Raw genomic sequence first — 19356 nt, forward strand, 5'->3', positions numbered from 1 at the left:
CCCATCAGGGATATTTTTCTATAGTTTTCTTTTTCCACTGTATCTTTTTCTAGTTTAAGAATTAAGGTGATGTAGGCTTAATAGAAGGAGTTTGAGAGGATTGTCTCTCTTTCAATTGTTTTGCATAGTTTGAGAAGAAATGTAAGTAGTTCTTCTTTAAAAGTCCGGTAGAATTCAGTAGTGAGGCTGTCTGATCCTGGACTTTTCTTTGTTGGGAGGGTCTTTATTACTCATCCAATCTCTGTCTTGGTTTTTGATTTGTTTAGCTTTTCTATGTGTCTTCATGACTCAATTTTGGTATATTGTGTATGTACAGGAATCTGTTGATTTTTTTCCTCTAGGTTTTCCAATTTGTTAGCCATCACAACAGATGCCCACATCCTATATTGCAGTGCTAATCTGAGTTTTGGTACTCCACTTCCAAATCAGTTTCATGTTAATATCCCTGGGAAGCAATGGATGATGGCTCAAATTCTTTCATCCCTGTCATCTAATTTGGAGAACTGTAGCCTAAATGGGGACCTGAGAATCTGGACTTGCCACAGTTGTTGTAGCCATGTAGAAAGTGAACCAGCAGATGGGAGATCTCTCTGTTTCTCTTTCCCTCTCTCTGCCTTTTTTAAAATCATATTAAAATATTTAATTATTTATTTTAAAGAGCTACAGAGAGAAGGAGAGACAGAAATCTTCCATCACCTGATTCATTTTTGAGATGACTTCAGTAGCCAGAGAGTGGCCAGGAGCTTCTCCTCTGATGTGTGTGGCAGCAGCCCAGGCACTTGGGCCATCTTTCACTGTTTTTCAGTCCATTGGCAAGGAGCTGGATCAGAAATGGAATAGCTGGTACTTGAAGTGGTGCACATACAGGATGCCAACGTAACAGATAGCAGCTTTGTCCACTGCACCACAACACCAGCTCCTCTTTCTGCCGTTCCAATAAATAAATCTTTTGAAAAAGAACTTCAGGTAGTAAAACTCATCATGACTGAGTAATGGCAAATTTATTGAAGTGATCTACTTTTTTAAAGATCTATTTATATATTTGAAAGGCAGCGCTAGAAAAAGAGTGGGAGAGATTGATCTTTCTCCTGCTTTGTAACTCTCACTTTAAGCTTTTCTTACCAAATTTTCATGTTTGTGGATATTAATATCTATGGGAAAATTTGGTCTCTTGATTCCAACCAATGAAAGCACCTTGATCATAATTTCATGTCCATTCTCATTTATACAGAAAAGGAGTAAAAGCAGGAGGTCCATGGCACCCCTATATCTGTCTCCCTTCCTAATTTGTTGGAGAAACTACAAGTTAAGTGCAGATTTCAAAAAATAAAATTTTGTTAAATACTTAACTAAATGGAGTGATTAATAGATTAATTTCAGGAACTTTTGGGTAAAGAATTACCAGGTAGTGCAATTTTAAATATTCAAGAAGATTTTAGAAGGCACTTACCCTGATTTCCAGCCATATTAATCCACTAAATGTATTAGACTATTTTTCCTCACTGCAAAATATTATGCATTGATGGGCAAAAAAATTTTAGTAGGTAAGATCAAGTATCATTTTCAAGGATTAAAAATGGGTTGTTCAGGCTGGGGTGCCATGGCTCACTTGGCTAATCCTCCACCTGTGGTGCCAGCACCCCAGGTTCTAGCCCTGGTTAGGGTACCAGGTACTAGTCCTGGTTGCTCCTCTTCCAGTCCAGCTCTCTGCTTTGGCCTGGGAGGGCAGTGGAGGATGGTCCAAGTGCTTAGGTCCCTGCACCCACATGGGAGACCAGGAGGAAGTACCCGGCTCTTGGCTGCAGGTTGATGTAGTGCTGGCCATAGTGGCATTAGGGGAGTAAACCAACGGAAGGAAGACCTTTTTCTGTCTCTCTCTCTGTCTATAACTCTCTGTCTCTCCGTCTCTCACTGTCTAAGTCTGGCTGGCCAAAAAAAAAAAAATGGGTTGTTCAGGAATATTAGTTTCTTCTTTGAATATTTTAAGTTAAAAAGAGTCATTGTATTCTTTTCCTGAGTATCTGTAAGAAGTACATGATGTTTGTGGTGGCCGGTGCTGTAGTACAGCAAGTGAGAGCCCTGGCTTGCAGCCCTGGCATCACTTATGGGGCCCAATTCAAGTCCCAGCTGCTCCACTTCTGAACCAGCTCTCTTCTATGGCCTGAGAAAGCAGTGGAATGTCTCAAGTCTGTGGGCCCCTGCAGCTGCACAGGAGACCCAGTAGAAGTTCCGGGTTCCTGACTTTGGATAGCTTTGGTTGTTGCAGCCATTTGGAGGGTGAGCTAGCAGATGCTTGGGCCCCTGCACCCACATGAGACCCAGAAGCAGCTCCTGGCTCCTGGCTTTGGATCAGCCCAGCTCCAGCTGTTGAGACCATTTGAGGAGTGAACCATCAGAAATAAGACATTATTCTCTGTCCCTCTCTCTATGTCTGAAACTCTAACTCTTATAAATAAATAAAATCTTTTTAAAAATCTTAAGCAATATTAAAGATAAATGAAATGAAGCACTGGTTTTTGAAAAGAAAAACAAGATTAATAATCCCTTAACTAGATTAAGAAAAAGTATATTTAATAAAATAGAAAAATGAGATAATACAATTAATATCACAGGAACAGAATGGATCAACAGGGACTACTAATGGCAATGATAAACCAATAAATTAGAAGAAAGGGTTAATTTTGGAAATATATAACCTATCAAAATTTAACCAGGAGGTGAAAAAAAAAAAAACAGAATGGACCAAAAATGAGTAACAACATTGAATTAGGAATAAAAGATCTCCAAATGAAAGGTAAGCACCAGATAATTTCACTATTAAATTCTATCAAGTTAAAAAAAAATAATACCAATCTTCCTAAAATTATTCTAAAATCTTGAAAGGGAGGAAACCCTTCCAAACTTATCCTAGCAGGACATAATTGCCTGGATTACAAAACCAGAGTAAAGAACATATGTCTAGCTCTGAATGTCTTTCAAATAAAAAGAAAAGAAAAAAACTATACACGAGTATGGCTAACAAATATAGATGCAAAAATTCTTATCAAAATACAAGCAAGTTGAATCCAAGAATATATGAAAAAGCTCAGATACATAAACAAGTCAGAAGTAACTTGGGAATGTGGGGAATGGGTCAATATATGCAAATTAACAACCCAAATAATCCACATCAATAGGATGAAGGATAAACATCATTATCATCACCCCAACATATATAGAAAAAATTTTTCAATGAGATTCTACATTCATTAACAAGCAAAACTTTGAGCTAAATATTTACAGAGTGTACATAACTCAGTAAAATAAATCCTACATATAACAAACCATAGCCATCACCCTATTGATGTCAAAAAGCTGAACACATTTCTTCTAAGATCTAGAATGAGACAAGGATACCCGCTCTCTCCTCTGTTTTGGCCAAAGGTAAGAGAAGGAATAAAAGGCACAGAAATAAGAAAGAAGAAATTCAGATTATTTCTATTTCCAAATGACTTGATTCTATTTATAGAGAAACCTAATGATGCCAACAAGAGTCTGCTAGACTGGTAAATGAAATTAGCAAAGTTGCAAATATAAAATGAACATAAAAAATCAGAAGCACTTTACATACCACTGAGAAAGTAATTGTACATAATAATCAAATTCACAAGAGATATAAGAAAATGAAACACCCTGGAATAAATTTAATTGAGGATGTTACAAAACACCACTGAAGAACTGATGACAAAAAAGATGGATAGACCTCTCATGTTCATGAACTGGAATAATTCATAACATTTTCTATGCTATCCAAACTAATTTACAGATTCAACACAATGCCCATCAAAACACAAATGAAATTCTTCATTTAACTAGAAAAAAACAAACCTAAAATTCATATGGATTAACAAAAGCTACCACATGGCCAAAGCAAATTTGAGAAACAGAACAAGGCTGAAGTCACCATGACATCTGATTTCAAGATGGTAACCAGTGGCATAAAAAAAATACATGGAGCAGTGAAAGCAAATGGAGGTCCCAGAAAGGAATCTATACATCTACAGACAATAGATTTTGACAAAGGTGCCAAAATACATGGATGAAGGAATAGTACCTTTAGTAAATGGTCCAGAGTACATTGGATACCTCTATGGAGAGGACTGAACCTATACTCCCCACCCTCTTATCCTACACTAAAATCAACTCAAAGTGATCCACAGATATAAATGTAAAACCTTACACTAACAATACATAAGAAAAACTCTGTAAGACATTGGCATAGTCAGTGCCTTTGGATAAGATCCCAAAAGCACAGGCAACTAAAACACAAATAGATAAACTTTATATCAAACTAGTAAGATTCTTCACAACAAAGGTGACTGCTTAATCACCAGAGTGCAGATACAAGAAAAAAAGATAAAATATTTTCAAGCTCTACATCTGACAAAGGGCTAATATCCAGTATGTAGAACTGGAAAAACTGTAAAACAACAAAAACCAGAACAACACATATAGTTAAGAGTCAGGAAAGAATCTAATTAGGCCATCTCTCAGAAGAAATACTAATGATCAATAAATATGTGGGGAAATGAACAATATCCCTAGTCATTAGGGAAATGAAAATCAAAAAACACTAGGTATCATCACCTCACTTCAAAAAAATAACAAATGCTGGTAAAGATACAAAGAAAAGAAAATCTGTATATATTGTTGATAAAAATGCAAATTAGTGTGAGCATTATGGATAACAGTATGATCACTTCTCAGAAAAAATTGAAAAATACTACCATCCAGCTCCTTTGCACATATTAGAAGGGAATGAAATCAGTACATGAAACAGCTATCTGCCTTCCTCTGCTAACTACAGCACTAGGCCCAGAAGCCACAATATGGAACCAATCCAGGTATCCACCAATGGATGAATGGATAATTGAATACCATTTAGTGATAAAAAAAAACTTAAAAGATTGTTATTTCTTGTAAAATGGATAAAACTGGAGATTAAGTAAAATAAGACAAAGAGGTGCTAGCACTGTGGCATAGCATATAAAGCTGTTGCTTGTGATGCCATCATCCCATATCAATGCCAATTTGAGTCCTAGCTGCTCCACTTCCAATCCAGCTCCTTGCTAGTGCACCTAGGAAAGTAGTGGAAGATGGCTCAAGTTCTTGGGACCCTGCACCAATATGAGAGACTTGGAAGAAGCTCATGGCTCCTGATTGGCCCAGCTCTAGCCATTGTGGCCATTTGGGAAGTGAACCAGTATATATCTCTCCCTCTCTCTGTAACTCTGACTTTCAAATAAATATATCTTTAAAAAAAGAAAAAAAGAAACTGGGATGGAGGAGCTGGCAGGCTCTATAAAGAAAAGGAAATTGAGGACCCAGTTCTCTGACTTGCTCAGCTTATGCTATGTTTGTATTCAAATATTCCACTATACCCTATAATAATATACAAATAGCACATATTAACCCAAATTAAAGAGTTTTCTTTAAAAAATCATTAAAAAATAATGAACTCTGAAAAAAGAAAATAAAGAGACAATCTCATCTCATATTCTCCAAACTTATTAGTGATTATTTAAATACACTTAACCTTATAATCAAAAATTCAAGATGGCATTTCCCATTGATCTTTATGCTCAGTCCTTACATGATTTACAAGCAGGTTGCCTGGTATTCTGTAAATGTCACTATTGAAAAACTAATCTTGAACCTAAAAGGAAGGATAGTTACACTGTTTTGTTAAGATTTATTTATTCACTTGAAAGAAGAGTGACAGATATTCCATCCACTAGTTCAATTTCTAATGCCTGCAACAGCTGGGGCTAGGACAGGTTGGATCAAGGTGCCAGGAATTCCTTTTGCATCTCCCATATAGGTGGAATGTACACAGGTATTTAGGTAATCATCTGATGCTTCTCAGGTGCATTAACAGGAAGCTGCATTTGAAGTGTGGAGTAGGCAGGCCTTGAATTTCACATACTCTAATAAGGTATGCCGGCATCCCAATGCATCTAAACCTACTGCTCCAAACCCTTTTTACTTTTATTCAATGTTAATACTGCTGTCAAATAATAGATGAGATGTTTAACTTTGAATCCATGTTAAAGAAAAAGTTAATAAAACAGATTTGAGACTGATGTTAAGCCTAACAGTTAAGAAACTTGTATCCTACAATGGAGTAGCTGTATAAAATTCTTGGTTCTGATCCTGACTCCAAGTTCCTGTTAATACAGACCTTGGGAAACAGTAGTGATGGCCCAAGTCATTGGTTCCTGCTACTCACATGGAAAACTGGGATTCAGTTCCCAAGTCCTTGCTTCAGCCCTGATCCCTCACTGGAAGTTGTAAGCATCTGGAAAGTGAACCAGTGGATAGGAACTCTTTATCTCTCTTGCTGTCTCTCACTTTCAAATAAATAAACAACAAGAAAGGAATTAATCAGACAGAACAACATAAAAGTCTGTTTGAAAGCAAACAAAGGTACAACAAAATATGTATTTTATTCCAATATTATCTAATAAATGTTTATTCAAAATGATATCAATAATGAACAGGATTGTTATAACCTCCAATGGCTAAAAAGTATGATAGATACTAAATACAGGATAGAAGGAAAGAACTGAAAACATTCCAAGTTACCCTAATTGCCCCAAAACAGGATAGTGTTATTTAAAATTAAGATTATTTAAAAATGTATACTGCAAACTCTAGGGAAATTACCCAAATTTAGGAAACACATATCCTCAATATATTAGTGAAAGAGAGCAAATGGAATAATATTACAGGATGCTCATTAATGTGGGGAGCAACTGGGAGCAACTCGGACTAGACTAAGTTACTGGAATTAAGACTTATTCTGTGCATCTGCTTTCCCACAATATGGCGCTGAGAAGGGAAACAGCTTCTACACAGCTGCCTCCAGTTCAACCAATAAACTGTGGGACCTGCTCCTGATTGGAGGAGAGCAGCGTACTCGGCGTGTGGGTAGCAGAGTTGGGATTGGTGGAAGAGGACTATAAAGGAGGAGAGAGACGGCATGCATCAGGAACATCTAAGGGGAACATCCGAAGGAACACCTGTGCAGCCCCCGAGAGAGCCGGCCGGCGGTGTGCCGCTCCCCTGCGGAAGTGGGAAATGTGGCAGGGGGAACCGCCCTTCCACGGAGGTGGAAGGGACGGTAGCCAACCCAGGAAGAACCAGCAGCAAACCCGGGGAGGGCCAAGCAGACGAAAGAACAGCGCAGGGTCCTGTGTTGTTCCTCCACGAAGATGGGGAGCAACAATTAAAATGAGAAGAGAGGCATAGGCATTTGCATAGTGGTTAAAAGACTGCTTGAGGGGCTGGTGCTGTGGTGCAGTGGGTTAACGCCTGGCCTGAAGCACCAGCATCCCATATGGCTGCTGGTTCTAGTCCCAGCTGCTCCACTTCTGATCCAGCTCTCTGCTATGGCCTGGGATAGCAGCAGAAGATTGTCCAAGTCATTGGGCCCCTACACCCACATGGGAGACCTGGAGGAGGCTCCTGGCTCCTGGCTTCAGATTGGCACATTCTGGCCATTGCGGCCAACTGGGGAGAGAACCATCAGATGGAAGACCTCTCTCTCTCTCTCTCTCTCTCTCTCTCTGCCTCTCCTCTCTCTGTGTAACCCTGACTCAAGTGAAAAATAAATAAATCTTAAAAAAAAAAAAAAGACTGCTTGGGACATCTTCATCCTACACTGTGAGAGCCTGTGTCTGTGTTCTGGCTCCACTCCCAACTCCAGCTTCCTGGAATACACACTGTAGAAGAAAGCAGGAGACTATTCAAGTACATGAGTCCTGTCTTTGGCCAGGCCCGGGCCCATTCTTGCAGGAATATGAGGAGTGAACCAGCAAGCAGATGACAGATCACTATTTCATGAAAAAAGTAAATGATTAAACATTTTTTAAAAATAAAATGAGAAGACAGAAGAAATTTAAAAACAAGAACTGACACAGGTGTCTGGTGCAGAAGGTAACACACCAATTTAAATAACCATGTCCCATATCACAGTGCCAGATTTGAGTTCAGCTACTCAATTTCTGATTCAACTTCCTGTGAAAGCACCCCCTTCCTTTGAATTCAGTAGGTGATGGTTCAAGTTCTTGAATCCCTACCAGATATGTGACAAAGCTAGATGGATTTTCTGGTTCCTGTCTTCAGCGTGGCTGAACCACAGCTGTTGTAGGTTTTGCAGTAGTAAAACAGCTGATGGAGGAGCTGACACTGTGGTACAGTGGGTTAAAGCCCTATCCTGAAGTGCTGGCATCTCATGTGGGCACCGATTCTAGTCCCAGCTGCTCCTCTTCCAATCTGGCTCTCTGCTGTGGCCGGGGATAGCAGTAGAAGATGGCCCAAGTCCTTGGGCCCCTGAACCTGCTTGGGAAACCCAGAGGGGGCTCCTGGCTCAGATGGACCCAGCTACAGCCATTGCGGCCATCTGGGGAGTGAGCCAGTGGATGGAGGACCACTCTCTCTGTCTCTACCTCTTTCTGTAATTCTTTCAAATAAATAAAATAAATCTTTAAAAAGGAAAAAAAAAAACAGCTGATAGATCTCCCTGTGTCTCTCTGCCTTTCAAATAAACAAAAATCAATAGATCAGATGTTTTAAAAAAGAACAGAGAAAACAATTGCAAATATGTTACATACTAATCTAACTATCTCAGTAACTACTAATGTTATCTTAGTATCTACTAAATGTGCATTATCTAAGCACTCCAAAGACGAAGACTGATATCGGAAAAATAAAACCAAGACCCAACTTTGTGCTGTCTACAGGAAACCCACTTAAATATACAGACACATGGAGAGGATTTGAAGTCATCTTGGTCAAAGAACAGATTTCATTTGTGTAGGAGGAATACATTTAAGAGGTCTGTTCTACAACATGATGAAAAGAGTTAATAACAATGTGTTCTACTGTAGAAAATGACTAAGAGCTTAGAATTCAAGTATTCTCATCATGAAAACTACATATATAATGTAATGCATATGGTAATTGTCTTTATTCATTACAGTTACATAAATATTTCCAAATAGTACTTTTATGTGCTAAATGTAGTCCATTCTTATCAGCTTAGGATACATATAAGCAGAATTTTAAGGTAAAATATATAAACACAGCTACTGATTAAAAATAATAATATGCAGGCCGGCGCCGCGGCTCACTAGGCTAATCCTCCGCCTAGCGGCGCCGGCACACCGGGTTCTAGTTCCGGTCGGGGCGCCGGATTCTGTCCCGGTTGCCCCTCTTCCAAGTCAGCTCTCTGCTGTGGCCCGGGAGTGCAGTGGAGGATGGCCCAGGTGCTTGGGCCCTGCACCCCATGGGAGACCAGGAAAAGCACCTGGCTCCTGGCTCCTGGCTCCTGCCATCGGATCAGCGCGGTGCGCCAGCTGCAGCGCGCCGGTCGCGGCGGCCATTGGAGGGTGAACCAACGGCAAAGGAAGACCTTTCTCTCTGTCTCTCTCTCTCACTGTCTGTCCACTCTGTCAAAAAATAAAAAAATAAAAAAATAAAATAAAATAAATAATAATATGCAGAAGCACATTATAACATCAGTGTAATGAAACCTAAAAAAGCAATATTCACTTAAGACTAATAAGGATTTAAGTCAGAAAATTACAAGGGTTATGTAGTGACAACTCAGGCAGTTCTCTAGGAAGACATTACAATGCTTCCCACCAGTGTTCCTAGAGCATCAAGAGATGTAAGAAAAAAGCTATACAGACCAGCACTGTGGTATAGCAGGTAAAGCTACCACTTGCAGTGCCAATGTCCTATACGGGTACTAGTTCGAGTCCTGGATGCTCAACTTCCAATCCAGCTCCCTGCTAATGCACCTGAGAATGCAGCAGAAGATGGCACAAGTCCTTGTGCCCCTGCATCTATGTAGGAGACCAGGAAGAAATTCCTGGCTTCAGATTGACCCATCTCTGGCCATTGTGGCCATTTTGGGTGTGTACCAGTAGATGGAAAATCTTCCCCCCCCCCCGTAACTCTGCCTTTCAAATAAGTAATCTTTAAAAATGCCCTTATAAAACTGTGAGAAAAAGTGCAAATCTACCAGTGATAATCAGTATAAATAAAAACATTATAACACACAATGAGTGGTAATCAGTAAGTAGCAACATATTATCCATACAGATATGTCAGTTAACACAAAATGGAGTAATAAGGTCACTCCAAGTGTTGGAAAATCAAATAATAAGTGCATATGCATGAAAAATTACATATTTAAACTTTCTACTCTACCAACATTTCCTACAGAATTAGAATTCATCTACAATCTATAACCTAACAAATTTTTCCATCATTTATAAAAATTTTCCATTTCATTTATAAAAATTTTTGCATAAGTGACAAAAATTAAGAAAGATATTATCACAAATATCAAAATATAAATCAAGATATCCTTACTATCCAGAATAATTTTTTTTCACCAAGAAGGCAAACTTGTATTTTATTTTGTCCAAGGAAGGGAAAAGAAATACCCTTAGTATAACATTGCCTTTCCTGTTGTTGCAGACAGGCCACAGTCATATCAGCAGGGTAGAAAAGCCATCCCACTCCTGTGGTAGGCACTTGTGAATGGGGAAAGGGGACCAATCTTGTGGCCATAGCATCAAACAGCTTCTCTGATGTGGCAGGGCTGGATAGCATTGCTGTGAGCCTCAACACCACAGGCTGCAGCGCTCTCAGCAGAGCTGTGATACTGCATGAAGTTTGCAGAAATGGCATGACTGAAGGGGTCCCCTGCCTTGGTTACCATGTCCTGTCTCACAAGAGCCAAATCCACCAGCTGTGCCACAGTTTCATATGCTAAATCTGCTAAAATTTCCATAGCAACAATAGTGGGCTTTATCTCCATACTGCAGCAGTCCAACCAGTTTCAAAATTTGGAACTTTTCTTGGAGAAACTTAAATGTTGACTTTTACAGAATTCTGCATATTGAGCTGAATCCATAATTTGAGTTTGTCTTTCTGCTCTCTCCATTCTTTCTTGTTTAACTTCATCAATTTCGTCATTTTCAAGCATTGCCATTAGTTCTCCAGTCTGGTCAATAGAGTTGAAGAAGTCTTGAGCAATTTTTTGTCTTTTGTTTGTTTTACTGCTGCCACTCAATTTGTTTTCTCGAAGATCATCATCATCTATGCTTTTGATAATCTTTGATTTGTAGTCTCGCATAAACATGTATTTTAACAGTCTTCTAAGTTTTTTCTTATCTTTGCACATCAAAAACAGAATATCTTCAGGAGAAACTACCCTTGCTCCCCGCAGCTGAGAAACTTCAGCAGCTTGCCATAACAGATTAATTAACTGAGTATGCTCCACATCTTCTACCAAAACTGCTGTTTCATGAAGAGGCCTCCTGGCATCACCCAAAGAAAACATCATACTCTTTATTTCTGCCATGAAGCTTATAGACTTCCCTGTACCTCTTTCACTATTTGAAGTGGCAGTATACATTGGGCTAGCTGCAGTATGATTCATCTTTTAATTCCACTTTTTTCCACAAATTCTTTGAAGTACCTTTGAATGAGATATTCAAGTGGGGATGCAATCCTGCAGAAGCTCTGCTTTAAGAACACTTGTGGCACGGCTGCATGTCCTGCATGGAGTTTGCAGGAGTAGAGATGGTGGGGTTTCTCCTGCTGAGGCCCATGACAGGATTGAAAAGGGGTGGGAGGGGCAGAGAATCTAGAGGAACAAGGTGATTTGGCTGTGTAGCGGGAGTTGTGTGGGGTGGGGGGTGCAAGATGGCATGAGCCTGACTCGGGCAGGGGGCCTGGCAGACCAAGGAGGTAGTGATCTTGATGCCCTCACTACTGGTGGTGCTGGTGCATGCCCAGAGTAATATTTTTAAGCAATAAAAAACATCACAAATAATCAGGACTCATTCACCTGTGGGAGCAGAAATAAAAGAGATTAAGAAGACCCGCCGGCGCCGCGGCTCACTAGGCTAATCCTCCGCCTAGCGGCGCCGGCACACCGGGTTCTAGTCCCGGTCGGGGTGCCGGATTCTGTCCCGGTTGCCCCTCTTCCAGGCCAGCCCTCTGCTGTGGCCAGGGAGTGCAGTGGAGGATGGCCCAGGTGCTTGGGCCCTGCACCCCATGGGAGACCAGGAAAAGCACCTGGCTCCTGGCTCCTGCCATCGGATCAGCGCGGTGCGCCGGCCGCAGCGCGCCGGCCGCGGCAGCCATTGGAGGGTGAACCAACGGCAAAAGGAAGACCTTTCTCTCTGTCTCTCTCTCTCCCTGTCCACTCTGCCTGTCAAAAATAAATAAATAAATAAATAAAAATAAAATAAAAAAAAATATATATATATATAAGAAGACCCTTGAACTAACCAAGGCCCATTTGTTTACCTGCATACTCACATGATGAGTGTTTACATTATTATATAAACCAAAACAAAATTCTCTTTCCTTTTTCAGATCTTATCATTAAATAAATTCAAATTCCAAACAAAAAAAATTAAGTAACATTCAAATCATGGCACATAATTCCTACACAAGTAAGCAAACTGCAATAAATGGCAGCAAGTTTCCACAAAGGACCTGAAAGAGAATGAGCTCAGGAAAGCAGTCTACCAAACCCACAGTTCACAAGGGAACCCACACTCACATTACTCATAACCCAAGTCTTGGGGACCACATCACAAAGGAGATGCAATCAAAGAGGGATCACTTAGTTAGAGAAGCCAGAAAATTTAATTCTGAGAGCTCCACACTTTTGTCTAGAGTTAGCAGAGGCCTCAGATTCAGGGCTCAGTCCCACCACACAGCTCCAGGCAGAGATCAGTTCAAAGCAGGTTTGCTCTTTCTAGCACCCTGTCCCTTTTCTGAAGTTTTCTGTAAATCCTACCCAGAGTCTTCCTATTAGCATAAAATTAGCTACTATCTGAACAGGGTGGTTATGCAGAATCAGAGCCACTCTAATCCCTCAGGAAATTGCAAGGGTTTTCAGATCCCCAGGCCAGAAAGTGAGGAGAAAAGAAAATACATATTTATTACACCAGTCACAAATAAGCTCTCAAATTCATAAACCTTTTCTCACCCAGCAAAGTTGATCCTCCCAGATAGCCTCAGTTAGTACAAACTATCCTCTGATTAAACCAACTCCATGGATGCAAAATGAAGCTGCTGTGTATCCAAAGTGCATTTGCTCTTCAGGTCTCCAACCTGTTAGCTAGGGTGAGTTTTTCTTGGCATTTTCAAAGTTTTTACTCCATAAGCAAGGCTGACAGAATCCAGAGTGCATGAATCAATACCAGCATATAATTAACTCATCCTAATAAGTTTCCAAGGAATGAGAACTGTAGTTGGAAGAGAAATCTTAACATCCCAAAGGATGGAGTGAATATAATGAATGTCCCCAGTTTTAAGGCGTCAGCTGCCTCCATGAATGTTCTACTGCTGTTCAGGAAGAATGAGGCAGAGGATAATATTCACTCTGAGTTACTAGGAACTCAGCCATTTTTGGTAAGCACTCACAAGGAATTTTGAAACCCAGGAAAAGAAAAGAGGTTTTAACAGCATATTGAGAAGACATCACCCTGTAAAATTTTCAGGGAGAATATCAAACTGATAACATTCTGGGGGGAAAAAAAGTCTGTACTTAAGACCAATAAAAGGAGATGTGTAAAGATTTTTTTAAACTTTATTTGATGTGCAGGTAAATGAAGACAGACATCTTTTATCCACTTTTATCCCCTGGCTCACTCCCCATAAGCCTGCAACAGCCAGGGTTTGGCCAGGCTGAACCTATGAGACTGGCGCTAAATGTGGGTCCTCATATTAAGAGTCAGGACCCAAGCCATTGTCTGCTGCATCCCAGGGTGTGCTTTAACTGGATTCAAACCCAGTACCCTGTTAGAGATGTGTGGGGCCCAAGCGTCATCTTAATCACTGCTAAAAGCACCCATTCCAAGACAATGATTTCTTACACTGGAGTGTCAGGTAGGCATTATCTATCTTTCTCTCGTGTAATATTCAGAGAGCACACCAGGTTCTAGTCCCGGTCGGGGCGCTGGATTCTGTCCCGGTTGCCCCTCTTCCAGGCCAGCTCTCTGCTGTGGCCAGGGAAGTGCAGTGGAGGATGGCCCAAGTGTTTGGGCCCTGCACCCCATGGGAGACCAGGATAAGTACCTGGCTCCTGCCATCGGATCAGCGCGGTGCACCGGCCACAATGCGCCGGCCATTGGAGGGTGAACCAATGGAAAGGAAGACCTTTCTCTCTGTCTCTCTCACTGTCCACTCTGCCTGTCAAAAAAATAATAAATAAATAAAAAATTAAAAAAAAATATTCAGAGAGAAAACAGCCCTTTTAAGGGGTTATTTTTTCTTTTGTGAAAAGAAAGGCAAAATGTTGAAGTTGCATGAAATGTATCATGGGGGCCGGCGCTGTGGCATAGTGGGTAAAGCCGCCACCTGCAGTGCTGGCATACCACATGAGCACCGGTTCGAGTCCCTGGCTGCTCCACTTCTGATCCAGTTCTCTGCTATGGCCTGGGAAAGCAGTAGAAGATGGCCCAAATCCTTGGGCCCCGGTACCTGTGTGGGAGACCCAGAGGAAGCTCCTGGCTCCTGGCTTCTGATAGGTGCGGCTCCAGCCATTGTGGCCAACTCGAGAGTGAACCAGCGGATGGAAGACTGCTCGCTCGCTCTCTCTGCCTCTCCTTCTCTCTGTATAATTCTGACTTTCAAATAAATAAATCTTTTTAAAAAATGCATTGTCGCTCCCCCTCTTCGCAGAGGAACAACACAGGACCCTGCGCTGTTCTTTTGTCTGCTCAGCCCTTCCCGGGTTTGCTGCTGGTTCTTCCCGGGTTGGCTACCAACCCTTCCACCTCCGTGGAAGGGCGGTGCCCCCTGCCACTTTCTCCACTTCAGCGGGGGAGCGGCACACCGCCAGCTGGCTCTCTCCGGGGCTGCTCAGATGTTCCTCAGGTGTTCCTGGTGCATGTTGTCTCTCTCCTCCTTTATAGTCCTCTTCCACCAATCCCAACTCTGCTACCCACACGCCGAGTATGCTGCTCTCCTCCAATCATGAGCAGATCAGCTCCTGCAGCTCAATCAAATTGGCGAGAGGCAGCTGTGTAGAAGCTGTTTACTCCCTTCTCAGCGCCATATTGTGGGAGAGCAGATGCATAGAATATGTCTTAATTCCAGTAACTTAGTCTAGTCCAAGTTGCTCCCCACAATGCATCATGGGGATAAAGACTTGGTCGAGTTGTGAACTTCACAGTGAAGTTGGCATTTGGCAAGGTGGGAGGAGATCTGGAAATTTAGGGACCTCCTGCCAGCCTGCATGCTCTCTGTTCAACACCATTTATTGCCTCTGAAACTCACGGGTACAGTTAATCCAGTGATGAGAAATTCAGCAGTGAGAACAGGTGGGGCCCTCCAGGAAGTGTTCAGGATAAATCCATTCATGTGTTCACGGACTGATGGCTTATCCCTAGGGGAGCGCTACAGAGGCCACTTTGGATTGGCCTCCTCTGTACTCTATTTGCCCACTGGTCTCCGTGCCACCCCAGGCCTCTGCCAACAATAAGTCCATCACCAGACGCTGCCCCTCGACCCTGCTCCAAAGCCGTGAGGTCAATAATACCACTTCCTTCTCACGCACCGAGCCTGTGCTGTGGTGCTATTAGCAACAAGAAAACTGACCCAGATCCGTAAGCCGAGGGCACTGCTTGAGATCCGCCACCTCCCTCAAGGACTCGGCTCATACGGGAAGTTCAAGTTCTCCCCGAGGGCTCCGCCATCCTCACCACACAGAGTTTGGAAAGCTGACGCCCCAGGGTTCAAAGTTGCTGCAGGCAGGGACCCCACACCACACGGGGGTCCCAACGGCCAGCCACCGCACACCCCGTGGTCCTAGGGGGACGCCTCACATACTCACCGCCTTCCAGCTCCCGGGGGTCCTAGCGTCCTCCTGAGGGCTTCTGCGGTGTGGGAAATGCAAACAGCACCACCAGCGGAGCCGCCTGGAGCCCCCTCAGGAGGAGAACCAGGAAGCCGGCTACTGCAGCACCAGAAAACGAGATCCCGCTCCGGGCTGTGCTGCTTCCCTGATTGGACAGTTCGTTCAGACGGAATGTGAGCATGCACGACGTCCGAGAAGCCGCATCCAATCAGAATCGCCCCTAGCATGAAGGCGGTCCCTTGAGGTGCTGGGTGGAGAGAGTGCCAGGTGAGGCTCATCTTTCGCAGCTTCACCTTCCTAACAGCAGGGGCCGCTGTCGCCTCCCTGATGATCCCATTGCCAGGGATCTCTCCTCCCCCTTCTCCATGATCCTATTGGAATCGGAAAGCCCGCTAGCTTGCAATACTCTTCACCTGAGCTACAACTGACGACTATTTACTGGAATCTGGGTCTTGTCTTTGTGTTCTTGGTTTTTGCTCCTGTCACATGGTTTGTTGAACATCATGTGAAGACTATCTGAAGATATTACATAAATCAATCTTTGTCTCATTTCTCTGACAGATACTCACTTTCTAGTCTGTACGTTGTCCTTTAATATTGTTCCCTATTTTTTATGGGTACATAGTTACACACTTGATTGTTTACGTTGATCTTGTACTCAGTAATCTTGCTTAATTATTGTTTAAAGATTTATTTATTTGAAAGAGTTACATGGAGAGGAGAGGCAGAGAGAGAGAAAGGTAGAGAGAGGCCTTCCATCTGCTGGTTCACTCCCCAGTTGGCTACAATGGCCGGAGCTGCACCGATTCGAAGCCAGGAGCCAGGAGCTTCTTCCAGGTCTCCCACGTGGGTGCAGGAGCCCAAGGACTTGGGCAATCTTCCACTGCCTTCCCAGGTCATAGCAGAGCTGGATTGGAAGAGGAGCAGCTGGGACTAGAACAGGTGCCCATATGGGATGCCAGCACTTCAGGCTAGAGCATTAACCCACTTCACCACAGCACCAACCCCACTTAATTATTTTTTTTAAAAAAAGATATTTTTATTTGTTTCAGAGGCAGAGTTACAGAGAGGGAAAGACAGAAAGAGACCACCTGCTGGTTCATTCCCCAAATGGCCACAAAGCCCAGAGATTGGACAGGTCAAAGCCAGGAGCCCAGAGCTTCTTCTGGGTCTCTCACATGGGTGCAGGGGCCCAAGAACTTGGGCCATCCTCTACTGCTTTTCCAAGAGTCATTAGCAAGCAGCTGGATCAGCAGTGGATTAGCCAGGTCTCAATCCCTGCCTATACGGGAATACAAATGTCACAGGCAGGCAGCTTTACCCACCAGCCCCTGTGTAATTTTCTTATCAGCTCATGTTTGGTTGTAGATTGTGTTGGATTATCTGTATATAAAGGGTCATTAAGGAAAGGAGTCAGAGTGGGAATGGTAAAAATAGAGAAAACAAAGGGCCCTTCCTGTAACATGGACCATTTCTTAGCCTAGCTGGGAAATTGGCCTGAGCTAGAAAGCAAGTGTGATAATAAAAGAGAAATGAAAAATTTCATTGATTAGTTGAGAGAAAACCAGACACTGGTGCCAACTTCACGCAGAAGAGCAGGTGGCTGGACTTGTCTGTGACCAGTCTCAGAGGTACAGTAGAGATCAACAGCAGGGATGACACTGTGGCACAGTGGGTTAAGCCGTCATCTGCAGCCAGCATCCCATATGGGCACAAGTTCAAGTCCCTGGCTGCCCTACTTCCAATCCAGCTCCCTGCTAATGTGCATGGGAAAGCAGGGGAGGATGGCCCAGATCCTTTCTGCCTCTGCCTCTGCCTCTCCCTCCCTGTAACTCTGCCTTTCAAATAAGAAAATAATCTTTTAAAAAGTAAATAAATAAGATAAACAGCTCCCCCTTGATACACCCCCAAGATAGAATTTTTTCTCTACCCGGTAAAAGTCACACCAAATTGGGAGAAAAGGCAGGAGGAGCTCACCACATGAGAAATGCTTTCCTCAAAGGACATTGTATAAACTCTCCATGGACATGAAACACCCGGATCACTTCATTTCAACAGCATTTTCCTTCTGAAGAAGACCCTCCTGGCCCTATCCCAGGAGCTTCCCCACTGCTCTTTCAATCTCTCTGTTCTTTTCAATAAACTCTTTTACTAAAAGTTGCTTTCTTGGTTTGTTCATCTGCTTCATATTTCATCATGGATAGAACAAGTACCCAGGGTTCAAATCAGCTGTAACATTAACACATATTGCTTAAAAGCTGAACTGTATACCTAAAATTTCTTTTTTATTGTTTAATTTCCTTAACTACACATCCAGGAAAATGTTGAAAAGAGAAACTGAGAGACGAAACTTTGTCCAGGTTTACTACCTGGGAAAAATTGTTCAGTGTTCTGTGTTAATTATGCTATTTATTATAGGTTTGTTGTAACCAACCTTAATTATAATAATGGAATTTCTCTTTTTTTTTACTATTTTGCTAATCTTTTTATGATTAGAAGTTGAATTTTAATAAAAGTTTTCAATGTTGAATCTCAATGATCATGTGATTTTCTTGAATTTTCTTACACATGAATTATTTACATTATTTATTTTGAAATGTCACTCGCCTTCACATCTTCTAATGTATCCTGCTTGTTATTGATCTGTATAAATGATGATCTTTAAGTTCCTTTGCATTTCATATTCTGATCTGTGTCATCAATATAATGCTGAATTCAGAGAAGAAATTCAAACATAATTTTTGTTTATTGCCACTTTGGGTGAATCTGGGAAATTGAGGAGCATTTTCATTCCTTGAATATTTGGAATGTTCTATAATTCTGAGCCTCAACTTCTTTTTTTTTTTTTTGACAGGCAGAGTGGACAGTGAGAGAGAGAGACAGAGAGAGAAAGGTCTTCCTTTGCCGCTGGTTCACCCTCCAATGGCCGCCGCTGCAGCCGGCGCACCGCGCTGATCCTGGCAGGAGCCAGGAGCCAGGTGCTTTTCCTGGTCTCCCATGGGGTGCAGGGCCCAAGCACCTGGGCCATCCTCCACTGCACTCCCTGGCCATAGCAGAGAGCTGGCCTGGAAGAGGGGCAACCGGGACAGAATCCGGCGCCCCAACCGGGACTAGAACCCGGTGTGCCGGCGCCGCAAGGTGGAGGATTAGCCTATTGAGCCACGGCGCCGGCTCCTCAACTTCTTTTTTAAAAAAAGATTTTTTTATTTATTTATTTGAGAGGTGGAGTTACAGACAGTGAGAGGCAGAGACAGAGAGAGCGGTCTTCCTTCTGTTGGTTCACTCCCCAAATGGCCATAATGGCCAGAGCTGCGCCCATCCAGAGACAGGAGTCAGGTACTTCTTCATGGTCTCCCACGTGGGTGCAGGGGCCCGCACTTGGGCCATCTTCTACTGCTTTCCCAGGCCACAGCAGAGAG

The 19356-nt window shown here is 42.5% G+C and overlaps 1 non-coding gene across 1 annotated transcript; it reads right to left on the reverse strand.

The window, feature by feature from the left end:
- Positions 1–10512: 10512 nt before the first annotated feature.
- Positions 10513–16178, reverse strand: LOC127488447 (transcription initiation protein SPT3 homolog). Its single transcript, XR_016230136.1, has 2 exons — positions 15914–16178; positions 10513–11908 (listed from the first exon to the last, which is right to left on the reverse strand). It is a non-coding gene; the product is annotated as a transcription initiation protein SPT3 homolog (transcript).
- Between the last annotated feature and the right edge of the window lie 3178 nt (positions 16179–19356).

This window comes from Oryctolagus cuniculus, chromosome 2, assembly GCF_051225735.1.
Source record: "Oryctolagus cuniculus isolate XC-2025 breed Fujian yellow rabbit chromosome 2, ASM5122573v1, whole genome shotgun sequence".
NCBI classification, from domain to species: Eukaryota; Metazoa; Chordata; class Mammalia; order Lagomorpha; family Leporidae; genus Oryctolagus; species Oryctolagus cuniculus.